Below are 14328 nucleotides of genomic sequence, written 5' to 3' on the forward strand. Positions count from 1 at the left end.
ATGGGTTAAACCTGGGGTCTTGTCCCCCTTCCTCATACCTCATTGTTTATAATGTGATTGGAGGATAAGTAGGCGTCCACGCAAAGGAGTTGGCTGATTGGCTAATGGCAATGTAATTCAGTAAGCAAGCCACAGGATGTTACAATCTGAAGAAGGAATATTTCTGAAAGCGCTTATCATTTTAAAAGATGCTTCTGCTTGTGTACAGTTTTATTTTTGTTTTTATTTTGTTATGCCTTTCATTAAAGAGTTTTTAATTTGTACAGTGTGTTTGTCCATGGTGGTGCACTCAGGAGATTACAGTCACTAAATGTGAACAAGTACCTTTTCATTACTTATTTATTTATTTAATTTTATTTTGTTTTACATTTGTTAACCGGGATAGTCCGACTGGATACATGTCCATTTTCAGCGGAGGCACAGGAAGTAAAGCTCTAAATCACAGATACAAACAAAAACAGTAATAAGCATAGCAGCGTATAGGTGATACATAATTCAAGAGTCTGTTAACTAAGACAAACTTGGAATTATCTTCACATAGGAGAAGAAACATAAGAATTTAACAGTTTTTCATTAATTATAGCACTAGAGTAAACAGCACATACTTAAAACAGTGCTATGGAATATACAGTATGCAATATAGCATAGTTAAATATTAAGTACTACCCTACAGATATTGGCACAAATAGGCATTAATTAAGAAAGTAAAATTGACAAGGTATCTATGGAGACTAATCTGAATTGTGCAGGGATAGAGCCAGTGCTTTTTAAAATATTGTTTACGGCCTTTTGTAAAAAGTGTGAGAGAGTGTTCAAGTGTAAGGTTGGTGGGGAGTAAGTTCCAGGTTTCGCCAACGAAGTTGGTAAATAGTGATTCTCCAGGCCAATTACTAGCTCTTAGTTTTTGGACTATTAGTTTGTTAGCTGAGCAGAGTGGCCTGGGGTGACAGTACGGTTTTATTATGTTTTTAAGAGCAGGCATTTTTTTCTGGGTGTGTGAGAATTTTGTGCACAACTATGAGCTGGTTGGACCGAAGTAGGTTAGGGAACTCTAACCGCCATAGGAGCTCATGGTTTTGACAATGATGGATCCTGTATGTAGAGTTGGTAGCAAATCTAGCTATATGGTTATAACTGCAGGAGAGTTTGTTCATTTCTGTCTTATTCAAGTTGGAGAGTTTAGGGGACGCATATAGCAGGCTAGAGAGTAGATGAGAGCGGGGTATAGTAATACGGGCTAGTGGGGTTAGAAAAGGTTTATTTCTGTATAGCGAGCCGAGCTTTTGGTTAACAGCTTTGATGGTTTTATTTACATGCAAGTCAAATTTGAGATTGTTGTCAACTATAACCCCCCCTTACTCTCCCTTCAATTACTTCCTTACTGTTATCAAATTCTCTTCCCTGACTTCATATTGCAATTACTGCTGGTATCAGACAAACTTAGCTTTATTTTTCTCTACAAACTGTCTAATATTTCTCCAAATATTAAATGATTATCATATAATTTGTATTGTTTCTTAACCAATGTTTTTATATTATGTCTAATTTGTAATAATTATTTAAACTGCAGATATTTTTGTTTTATTTTTGAAGATTGTAAAATTATTGTTCTTAAAATGTTTTCTAATAGTTTGGAGCTTTTTTCCCTGGGCCTCCACTAAAAATGGGCTTCTATCCAGTCGGACTTTCCCAGTAATCAAATGTCAGTAAACACATGAGAGGCATGATGCTTGCACAAACACACACACACACACACACACACACACACACACACACACACACACACACACACACACACACAAACACAAGTGCACACACACACACACACACACACACACAAACACAAGTGCACACACACACACACACACACACACACACACACACACACACAAACACACACACTGATGGCTGAAGCCATTACACCCCATCTAATAAGTGTGTTTGTGGTCAAATATGAGCATGTTTAATTCCTCTCCAGTATATCTCTCAGTTGTTCCTGATACACCTTAATTTTGGCTCAAACATTTCTTCTGTAGCTCCTAATATTGGGGATTTGGGGAGAAAATGCAGTGGATTACATTTAATAAATAATGACAACCATTATAAATGCATATTTTCTTTTACTTTTGAAAATTAATTTTAATTCACAATCTAGTACGTTGTCAACTTTCCATATCAGCATGGACAAGTTGTCTCATTCTATCATCATGTTTTGCCCATAGTCAGGAAATCCAAAAGAATATCTTGATTATTTTTAGATTTGTTCCTGATTCTGGAGGCTTCTAAAAGCAATGGACAGGATGCCTACCACCACTATGTGCTACGTATTACTTGCAAAGTACTGTAGTGTGCACTTCATAGAACATGTGACCTGGATGGTGCCATGGCTTTCACTTCAGTCACTGTCTCTATAGAAACGCCTGCTTAAAGACAGGTAAACAACATGTGGTAATCATGGTAGATGCAATACAAACACTCCAAAAATGATTAAAGAAATACAAACTGTAGGATCTCCATACTCATAGAAAATAATATATTTATATTTTTCTAATAACTGCAAACAACTTAAGTCTACATTGTAAACTTGCAGTCACCAATAACAGTAAGTCTTTATCCTGATAGCAACAAGACCGTTAAGTCCTCTGCCAAGGATGATGTACAAGTACTGTCAAGCCAAGAACAATATGTCACATTGTAGAGTCTAAAAGGTGACAATCTTTACATAGAAAATCAGATGCAAAATGAAACAGAAAGTACTAACATTAGATGCGCTGCAGCAAAAACTTTGAAATAAAATCAGACTAAATAAGCTGCAGGTTCTGCTTAAGTAAACATCCATTTATTGGCTAAAATAATCAAAACAAAACTATACAATGTAATTGTCTATTTACAGCTGCATCTGCTTTCAGTGCATGTAGGATGGATAGCAGGAGACTACCTGCCAGCCTTACTTTCTCTACCTGAAACATTTAACTGCCCCTCTTGGAACCAGTTGATCATTCTGCTTTTAAAGTCAATTTCACAGACTGTGTCAAAAGGCTCATTTGCACCACTCCAACGTTGCTTTTATGACAACTCCCTGCATGAAAAGCATTAACTTCAGGCATGTATGAGTTAACACTTCAGGACGAAGTGCTGCTGATCAAATGAATAACTGAGTGCAACTAAAAAAAAAGAAAGCACCACCCCTTGACATGTAGGCAGTGGGATGCAGCCATTAAACTCTTGGTTCTCGATCTCAAAAAGGTAGTTAGGCTGATGTCATTGCGCACATGCCTGCACATTGCTGATGTTGCAGGATACACTGCTGATGTGTCATGATGCCAGCGGTGATGAAAAATTGTAAATTAAAAAAAAAATCAGAATTTGAAGGGCCATTCAGTAATTCAGTTCATGGCACCCCACTATTTTACCCTCAAAACTGGGAAATACCGAGAAATTCAGTATGGTTGAGAGGTATGCCACAGTACCAAGGATCGAGCCTGGTGAAGCTCATTAGCTAATGTCAGGTATATGTGCAAAAGTAAGGAAAATGGGGTGTAGATGGATGGACAAAGAAAGAAAGACAGATGACCCCAACCTGATGATAGATGAATGGACTGAGAAAGAAGAAGAAAGAGGTTACCCTAACTTTACTTGAAATAAAGCATTCAACAGGTAGCTTAAAAAACATCTAACTACTCCTGGGCCAAAGGCTGTAGCCAGAAGGATCCTGTTTTTAACACAATTGAAGGGGTTGTTAAAATCTATAAACAAACCACCAGTCAAGTGACCGATATTTTCATTAAAAAAGGCCTACATCTGAAGTTCACAGTACAAACAAAGCACTTCTACCAGAAGTAAAACCAAGCTGCCATCTGGAAAGCAGCGTATATTTAAAACAAAATTAATCTGTGATTTGCTGAAAGCTAGTTTAGTCATTAAAGGGTTGCAGATAAAGCGATCTATGAACAAAGAGATGACAGCTGTGAGATAGGAATGGCAAGCTGAATTTTTCATAAGTGGGAAAAGGTATAACAGCAGAAGGAAAGGTTGAAATAATAAAGCTTTGTTACTGAATCACTTGCATGATTTTAGGAAACAGGGATAGTACCCCCATTTGCTGAGTGGTCATCATGAAATGGATGACCTACAAGACAACAAACATTCTTTAAAATCACCTTTGTGATGTAAAAAAAGGATGGCAAATAAAACCTCAGAAAAATTCAGGGGCTCAGAGCAATATTGCAAAGTTGTGGCAGGACGACCATCTCCTTCTTGAAACCAGCTGGAAGACTGATAATTACTTTGATGCTAGTACAATTACAAAGTTTAAAGGTTAGTGACAACATTTGTTTTTTCCTAGAAGTACAGAAGTCTAGATCATTTTATGTCTCCTAATGAATATGTTGCCATGTTTGTAAGAACAAAGTGGGTGCTTCATTCATCATAAGGACTTTTTTTAGGAAGTGTTGTACTTCCCTAGTAATCACAGCTTCTCGGGCCTCTCTTCTTTTTCTCATAATAAGAGAAAGAAATGAAACTGCAGTCTAAGAATCAAAGAGGCTGCAATAGAGGATGCGGTTTCCAGTGAGGAAATCTGAAAGACAGGTGACTAGTTCAAATCAAAAAGGTTAGAACTTAATTCAGTAAATATTGTTTGAAGATGTGGTCCTAAGAAGAAAAGTTACATTTGTGAGCTTTGCTGTTCTGCATGACCACTGAAAGAATAAGGGAGGGGGGTCATCAAAAAAGGTGGGTACTTATTAATATTACAGCTTATGGAGGGACTGTTAAGCATTCCTTAGTAATACCCATAATTCTTCTTCTTTTGGCTTTTCCAGTTAGGGGTTGCCACAGTGGATCACCTGTCCACTCATGATTGGCAGTGGAGTTTTATGGTGTTGAGTTGCCAGCCTGGTGCCCTACCTTCCACACATGCATGCACTCATGCCTAGGGCCAATTTAGAGTGTCCAATCCACCTACAGCATGTCTTTGTGGTGTGGGAGGAAACTGGAGCACCAGGAGGAAACCCACGCGACCACAGGGAGGACATGCAGACTCTGCACAGAAGGCACCCCAGATGAGGATTGAACCAGAGAGCCTCTTGCTGTGAGGTGGCAACACTAACCACTGCACCACCATGGCTGCCCCACCTCCTTAAAGTTATATCTGTGTTTTGGGTATTATTTTTGGGTATTTTGGATTGTTGTCTTTGTGGAATTTCATGATTCATAGTAGAACCTTTATAGCTTCCTCACAGTAAACCATAATACTGTAGAACTTTGGCTCACTGATGTCTTGACCACACAGACACATGGCTGAAGCCACAAACCTTGAGGTGGATGACCTATTAGGTGCAGCATGACTCAGCCAATACAGGACTAGATCTATGGGAGCCTATATCCACCTACCTCTTACAGCCTGTTTAAAGTTTACATTTGGAAATAGTCTTTTCATATAGATTAAACAACTTTATTTCATGTGCTTTTAACCATGATGACGTGCTTTTTCTTTCCATGGTATAATCTGAATTTGGCAACACTTTAAGTGTTTAGAAAGAGTGCTTTAAAGTGCTAATGAGGGAAACATGAATCGGGTAGCTTTGCATTCTGGCCCAGACTGATGCACTGCATGAGGCTCAGGCACTCGCTGGAATTGGACTGCATGGGTCTGTCATGGGAAGACTTTAAGGTAAATAAAAATAGTCGATGGGGATAAGTACATAATGTCAAGGGCAGAAAAGTAACGGAAGGCAAAACTGATGGAAGAAGACAGGGAATGAATGTAGCAGGAATGAAGCAAAAAGCAAACACGTTATGAGTTCAATATCCACTTCATGCCTGTGGAAATTAAATTTACCCCTCCCATATTATCAGTTAACATAACATGTGTGGCCTTGGAGGTCATCTCTTTTTGTTCTTATTTTAGCTTTTGTCTATCTTGAGGATCTCTGCTTGCACTGCATCTACTCATGGCCTTTGAAATTACCTGCTTTATGCTGTCAACTTTTAGGACTAATCTTAGAGGTGGTCTTGGAGAGGTGCACTGTAGTTCTTGCTAGACATTTGTTTTGGACTATTATCTGTTGAAGCATAGAATCATAAATACTTACTAGGCTTCTAATCTGTGAAGACCGTAAGAAACCCAGCCTTACATCCCCATGGTAAATTTTAGCCTTATATTTTGTGCAGAAATAACCAAGAGTTCGGCAGAACAAGTACATGTTGGGACCTTTACTAGTTGCCCCTATCTATGAGGTACATGGGCAATCAACCAAGGATGAATTTGTAGATTCCCGTTCGTTCAACCAAATTAATTTTGAACAGAGTAAGACCAAGCACTTTGCTGAATGTACTACAGAAAACAGTTCCATGGCAGAGATATTCTCTGTGATACATACCTGTTCCTCAAACATGTTCTATTTATGTTGCAAAAGCAATTGTGATCCCTTGAGTGGGTCTTCACGTTACTATTGGACTTCCAACTGTGTATAAGGTCTAACAGAAAAGGGCCTGTTGAGGTTGTATATGCAAGATAGAAGTTCCCTCTTTGTAGCCTGTATGATACACAGAAGATGGTCTAGGCCTCAAGATGGTCTGCATACTATTTGTAATTTAGTCCCTGATTTCTTGATATATTTTTTTTTTTTAGTGACAAAGCGTTTTGGTCACTCAAGGCATGACATGTGTTTGAATAGATACATACATACAGAATGGAGTATTATGCTCAATTATCATCCTGATGAGAGACAAGTACAGTGGAATAATTACATCCCTGGTTCTGGATGCAGGAACCTTAGACATAAGCTGTACAATGAATAAAGACTTCCCTATAATACTGGGTATGTGCCGATCACAGGAAAATTTGCTGTAAGCACAGGTTTCCGTATCCCTGATTAAAGGGATCAACTTTCAAGAGTGAGTTGTCAATGTAACAGTTATGAGGGGAGTTATATTTAATGAACAATGCAGTTACAGATTCCTTGTCATTTAGTTTTAGTCCATGGGTTTGATACCTGCTATTTGTTTGGGGAGCATAAACAAACACTCCCTGAAACTGCATTCCAGCTATTTCTTTAACCTTTATTAAAATATTTTTCTCCCTTGAGATTGAATTTAGATCTTATAGCTAGGCCCCCACTGTTCTGTCCTGCTCTCCCATATATGCTATATAGTTAAACATGTACTCATTTTTATGTTCCTCCATTGTCTTTATCAAAATGTATCAAGTTGTTGCTTTAATTAGGTTGGTTTCTTGCTCAACAAAATACCTTCTTTGCTGGCCTCTGTCTTCTTTGTGTTGCTTAATATCATAACTTTTCTTGCCAATGACTTTTACTCTGATTTCCCTTCACTGCAGCTCCCTGAACCTTAATCTACTTTCTCCATGGCTTCTATCCTTTTTGTCTTTTTTCAGTAACTAACACTTTTTCTAAGTATCTTCCTCTGTCCTTTGAAAATAACAGTTCTATCTTTGATAGATTAGATAGACAGACAGACAGACAGATAGATAGATAGATAGATAGATAGATAGATAGATAGATAGATAGATAGATAGATAGAAAATTGGCATGCTAAATGTGAGAATATATACAGGTTTTTATATTACATCTAATTTGTTATAATTATTTAAAATGTAGATGCTTTTGTTCTATTTTTAAAGATTGTAAAATGATTATTCTTAAAATATTTTGTAATCATTTGGAGCTTTTTTGCCTGGGCCTCCCCAGAAAATGGTCTACCTAGTTGGACTTTGCTGGTATTCAAATGTCAATAAGTACTAATCTATGAACCTATGAACCTATGTTGACATTTGCAATCACTTTAATTAGATTTTTTGGTTGGGAGGGTGGCCTAATGGTTAAGGTGTTTGCCTTGCAAACACAAGGTGCAGGGTTTGAGTCTCACAAGGGACAATTGGCTAGGCTTAAAATGGCTTGCAAGGGCAGTTAGCTTAATACTAATCTATGAACCTATGACACGATATGTGTAGAATTCCAAGAGGTTTGGGGTAGCACTGTGAAATGCTTCTACCATCCTGCAATATTACCCCAATAGTGAAAATCTAGCTCTTTCCCTCAATATGATGTCAAGCTCAGGGGCAGAGCATATTGAGGCTTCCCAACACTAGTCCACTAAATATGATGTCAGTTGACTGGAGTAAATGTGAAACCAAGATGAGGTGATGAGATTCAGTGTAATCAATACCAATGAGATTAAGAAGGATTCTGTGTAATCAAAATCAATGAGATTCAGAAGGATTCTGTATAATGAAAATCAATAAGATTCAGAAGGATTCTGTGTAATCAGTATCAATGAGATTCAGAAGGATTCTGTGTAATCAATATCAATGAGATTCAGAAGGATTTTGTGTAATCAATATCAATGAGATTCAGAAGGATTCTGTGTAATCAATATCAATGAGATTCAGAAGGATTCTGTGTAATCAGTATCAATAAGATTCAGAAGGATTCAGTGTAATCAATATCAATAAGATTCAGAAGGATTCAGTGTACGGTATCAATGAGATTCAGAAGGATTCAGTGTAATCAGTATCAATGAGATTCAGAAGGATTCTGTGTAATCAATATCAATGAGATTCAGAAGAATTCTGTGTAATCAAAATCAATGAGATTCAGAAGGATTCTGTGTAATCAAAATCAATGAGATTCAGAAGGATTATGTGTAATCAATATCAATGAGATTCAGAAGGATTCAGTGTAATCAATATCAATAAGATTCAGAAGGATTCAGTGTAATCGGTATCAATGAGATTCAGAAGGATTCAGTGTAATCAGTATCAATGAGATTCAGAAGGATTCTGTGTAATCAAAATCAATGAGATTCAGAAGGATTATGTGTAATCAATATCAATGAGATTCAGAAGGATTCTGTGTCATCAATAACAATGAGATTCAGAAGGATTCTGTGTAATCAGTATCAATGAGATTCAAAAGGATTCTGAGTAATCGAAATGAATGAGATTCAGAAGGATTCTGTGTAATCAGTATCAATGAGATTCAGAAGGATTCTGTGTAATCAGTATCAATGAGATTCAGAAGGGTTCTGTGTAATCAATATCACTGAGTCATCCCTCCCTGCAGTGCCACTATATGTTGGATGTGATAAGGTATGCACAACAGATTAAAAAGTGAGATATGCTTACTTTAGCACTTTGTAAAATACAAGGTCATGTGAATGTGACCAGCCCACACAAATTCTGACCTTAAAGCTATTTTGAATAATTTCCTGTATCTAGAGTAGGCCACTTCCATAAAACAGTGATCACAGATGCAAGCATAACTTGGCTACCACCAATCTGCTCACAGCTTGCAATACACCTCCACCTGTGTACTGATATAGGTACTGCAAGCAACTAGGTCTTTCATCCATTAATGCCTACAATACCAGTACCAACATACAGGTGAAGCATCATCTACATAGTGGAGTTCCATTAATTTAAGTGGATCATACTATGCCTTGGACATTTTAAGCTCTTGTAAAGTGCAAAATTTCTACGTTTGATGGCACTGCAAGCCTGATTCTTATTTCAGAACTGGGTACATGGCTTCACAATTCTAAATTAGCAGAATAAGGGATCCTGGAGTCTTGTTCTTGAATGTGGCATACAGTTCCTTGTGCTACCCCAAACATAAATTATTCTGGAATCCATCCCCAAATTAATAATTTTTTTTCATGTGATCTTGAAGCTAAGACATATGTTTGTGGGGCGGCCAGAGAAGCTCCTTGTCAGAATATTAGTCATTTACTTTTGCTTCCCATGTTACATTCATTTTCTGTATTTTGCTGAACTTTTTAATGTAGGAACTCCTTGGTTTTACACTAGAGGGGGTACTAACATGTAATTAAGTTTGTTAGCTAAAGGAAAGCAGAAGTCAAGGCGTATAACTTTAACACTGAGACAGGTGAGTGAGATATTGGTTTTGGCTATACAAGAAATCTTGAAGTGGCCATTTTAGAATCGATGAGGTCCAGGGTGATCAGGGAAGCAGAAAAAATGACAAATATGGACTGTTATTTTCAGTTTATTTAGGATTTCTGTATTTTTGTCTTTTGTAGATGTCATGTTTTTCATTTCTATATAGTCCATAGGAAAGTCATACCATGTTTATAGTAATCCAGTTTTTAAGGCAATTGTCAAACCAAGGTGCTTAACACTAAACCAACTGCTGTTGGTATCACCCAGTAGAATGTGTTCATGCCTGTCCACTTGGAAGCAGAATCCTCATAGTTCTTCAGACAGTTATTAAAGCAGATGATAATATAAGATGAACATAGCTACAATGTTATTACTTTTAGGTAGGTAGTAGACCATTGTGACACATGCAGATTCATCCAAAGAATTGTTTTGAATGGCCTTCACTTTAAAGAAACAGGAAGTCAAAAGAATGTTATGCGGGGGTGGGAGTTAAATAGGTTTCTGCGGGACACATTGGGACAGACTGTAAAAGTTTTTCTCAAAGTGTAAGTGACTTACTTCAGTGTAAAGTTATCATAAACAGGCTTACTATGGGGCCAGATTCCAAAACACCTGCTCTCAGCCTGCTGTCACCATAAGTGGTCACTTTGCATAACAGCAAGTCTTTTGGAATCAGGCACATTATATGCAGTGAGTTTGTCTGCAGTCATGAATTGAAAACACATGTATCCAAGGCCAGAGGTGAAGCTAAAGTTTAATCATGGATAAGTCTAAGGGTAAAACTTATGATAATTCAATATATTTATGATGGAAAAGCAGTATGGTGTGTTTGTGTGTTAAACATAAAAAGTAAGGAATTATCTTTGTTAAGGTATAAACAAGCCTAACATTTTTAAATATTACAGCAAAAACAAACAGCACAGGGCACATGGGTTTAGAATTCAAGTCCCAGGATGATCAGATAAGCTGTCCAAAAGTCAAAAGGTCAACAAATTGTATTTGTCAGAATAAAACAGCAGAAACATTTAAACAATATAGCACTGATAAGAAGGCAGTGAAAGTGATCAACTTTGTCATGCATAACCACATTATCAGAAAATATTACAGAATGGTGTCTAGCGTCTTTACTCTAGGGTAACACCATTTATGTAAAGAAATAAGCTGAGAAATAAAACAATACCAGAAAGTAAAGACATTACATACAACAAATGACACAGAATGAACAGTTCTAGTTTATGATTAAGTCACTTATTGCAGTCAATTACAATCTATCTTTCAGCATGCATTAGCTATGCTTACTTTGTGTAGAACAGTGACATTATATTTATAGAAATGAAACAGTATAGCACTAAGAACATATTATGTTTGCCAGGAACATTTTTACACCATGGCAACATTACAATTGCTTCTACTGATGAGGGGGCTCCCAAATGCCTGTATAACACTCAACTTTGCTCAAACATTGTGGACATATCCAAAAATAATGGGGGATAAAATCACAGGTGATTTTAAGTATTACTTTAATTCACTTAACAGGTTAATAGAACAACAGGTTCTGCATCAACATGCATTTTCTGGACTGTGATGATAGGAGGTACTGCCAGCCATGACAAAAGTAGGGCAGTGGATGTATGACTTGTGCCAGCACAGCTAGCTGGAATTTTGTAAATAATTATATGTCATTTGTATATCAAACTGATTTATACAGATGCTTGTGCTGAAAATCTATTTGTGAGGTTTGTGTTAAAACATAGCAGTGTACCCTGCTGGAATGAAAAGAAATGTACATGCATTACTGTAATTGAATTAAATAGAGATGTTTTAATACACGACACTGGGATAGCAAAGGTTAACATGCTAGTTTACTTTAAGAAAAATAAGGGAAGTGTAAATGAGTTGTTAAATAATTAAAACATCATCCCAGCGTGCTGAATAGGACAGTGGGTCTGGAAGAAGCCATTGTTTATTGGCTCAATAAAAAAGAAGGGAAGCCCCAGGCACTGACATAAACATTTAGATGTGTATTGTAGCACTCCAGTCTAAATTCCTGTTTCAGCTTCAAAGGAAGATACTGTGAGAACCTTGAGACAGGGGACCAGATGAAGTAATTCTAGAAAGTCATCTTACATATTATATTTTACAGGGAGTAATGGGGAACTTAACTACAAAGACTGCCCACATATTTCATTGTGTCTTGCTCTATCAAGTAAGTTATCAGGGAATAGCAATTCTCCTAGATCCAGTCAGAAATATGGTGAAGCTTAGTTTAGAGATTGTTTTTCTTTATTTGTATGAGTCTGTCCATCAATGTTATTTTCAATATTACCTGTGATTTGAACTCTGTGTTTACTGTGAATACATAGTCATATTTTCATGCTGTTTTATTATTTATTATTAAATATATTCAAAACATTTTTGTGACTGGTCCTTGTATAAAGTATTTAATCTTTGAGCGTGCTTATATTTATCAGCCCCAGGCAATGCCATAAGCATTTAGATGTGTATTGAAGCTGTACATTCTAAATTCCTGTCTCAGCTTCAAAAGGGGATACTGTGAGAACCTTGAGTCAGATGACCAGATGAGGTAATTCTGCAAGTTATCTTGGATATTGTCTTTTACAGGGAGTAATGGGGAACTTGACTAGAAAGACTGCCCACTTATTTCATTGTGCCTTGCTCTATCAAGTAAGTTATTAGGGAATAGCAATTCTCCTTGATCCACTCAGAAATATGGTGAAGCTTAGTTTAGAGATTGTTTTTCTTTATTTGTATGAGTCTGTCCATCAATGTTATTTTCAATATTCCCTGTCATTTGAATTCGGTGTTTACTATGAATACATATTCAGTATTTTCATGCTCTTTTATTATGTATTATCAAATATAAAATCAAAACTTTTTTGTGACTGGTCCTTGTATAAAGTAATTAACCTTTGAGCATGCTTATATTTATTTGCTGATACTGAGTGGGCAACTCCAGAAGGCCTAGCTGTCTTGGTCAACTACTACCATTTGCATTAGTATTAATATTACGCAGTAAATTTGGACACCCTTTGTTAAGGCCCTTAGATTAGCTGATTGCGGAGTGTCTGTTGGCAGTGATAACTACTTCATACCGGGGCAGAAGGGGGCATAGCCGGTATATCTGCTCCAGCCTTCCGTGTGTGTCTGTGTGTGTGTGTGTGTGTGTGTGTGTGTGTGTGTGTGTGTGTGTGTGTGTGTGTGTGTGTGTGAAACCAAATCTCTCAGTGTGTGTGTGTGTCAGATACTTTGAGCAGGGTCATGAAGCACTGGGTTTACAGAGAGGGTGCTGGAGGGCTTGACTTGGACACTTGGCTGAGGACCTAACCCTACAGCTGTACCAGTGGGGAGTCTTATTTCAGACCAGGAGGGAGATAGTTATACAGAAATTCAGACCCCAGGTTAAGTGCATTCCCAGTGTACTCTTAAGGTAAATCATGCTTGATGGAGAGAGGTCTCCATCTAGAAATATAGTGTATCCATCTGTATTCTAAGTGAAAAGCCCTCTCTAGAGTTAGTGGTGAGGATTCAGGCTCCTTGATTACTGGCCCAGCATGGGGAAGTCACATGGACAATAACAAATTTGAAACTCTACTGTCTTGCATTACTGACTTATCTGTAATCCTTTGCAATTTGCCAGGAAATATACTACAGGGAAATATGTAAAATGCAAAATTAGAGACATTCTGCAAATTCAGGGACAGTTGATAAGTATAGTTTCTTGGATATCTCTTAACTTGTTTGTTGAGAATTTGAACATACCCAAAATTAGGGACCTTTTTTATTTATTTTTTATTTACTTATTTGCAGTTGTTTAACCAGGATAGTCCATTGGGCCTAAAGAACCCGTTTTCAATGGAGTCCTGGGGAGAAAAGCTCCACGTACAGATTATACAAAGATTATGTTCCACACATAGATTACATGAAGATTACAGAGAGTAACATTATACAATTTCTGGTTATAAGACAGATCAAATATATTTTAATCAAAAGTAATAAATGCAATCGTATTAAAAGTAGAATTTTTTTTTTTTTTTTTTTTTTTAGTGGGATAGGTAGTTAGATGCAGTAGGCTAAGAGATTGCTAGGTATAAGTAAGGAGTTGTATACTACAAGCAAGCATGAATTCACTATCTGAGATTTGTAAGAAGGGGAAGAGAAGAAGAGTGGAGAGTAGGTTATGGGGGATGGGAGCAGGAGCATTGCCATGTTGATGTTAGATGAGAGTGAAGTAATTTTTTAAAGTATGGGAGGCTAGTGGTTGTACGAATGGAGGGGGGTAGGGAGTTCCATAGGCGTACTAGTGAGAAGGACAGGAGGTTTTGTCCTGGGGGGGGCGGAGGGGTCTGTAAACCTCAATATTTTAAATATTACTCTAACTGTATTGC

The 14328-nt window shown here is 37.2% G+C and overlaps 1 protein-coding gene across 2 annotated transcripts in view; it reads right to left on the reverse strand.

The window, feature by feature from the left end:
• LOC122794633 (RAP1 GTPase activating protein) overlaps positions 1–14328 on the reverse strand; it is a 1835311-nt gene that overhangs the window by 784738 nt on the left and 1036245 nt on the right. The gene's annotated exons all lie outside the window — the stretch shown is intronic.

Source organism: Protopterus annectens, chromosome 2.part1 (assembly GCF_019279795.1).
Source record: "Protopterus annectens isolate FY-2018-M chromosome 2.part1, PAN1.0, whole genome shotgun sequence".
NCBI classification, from domain to species: domain Eukaryota; kingdom Metazoa; phylum Chordata; order Ceratodontiformes; family Protopteridae; genus Protopterus; species Protopterus annectens.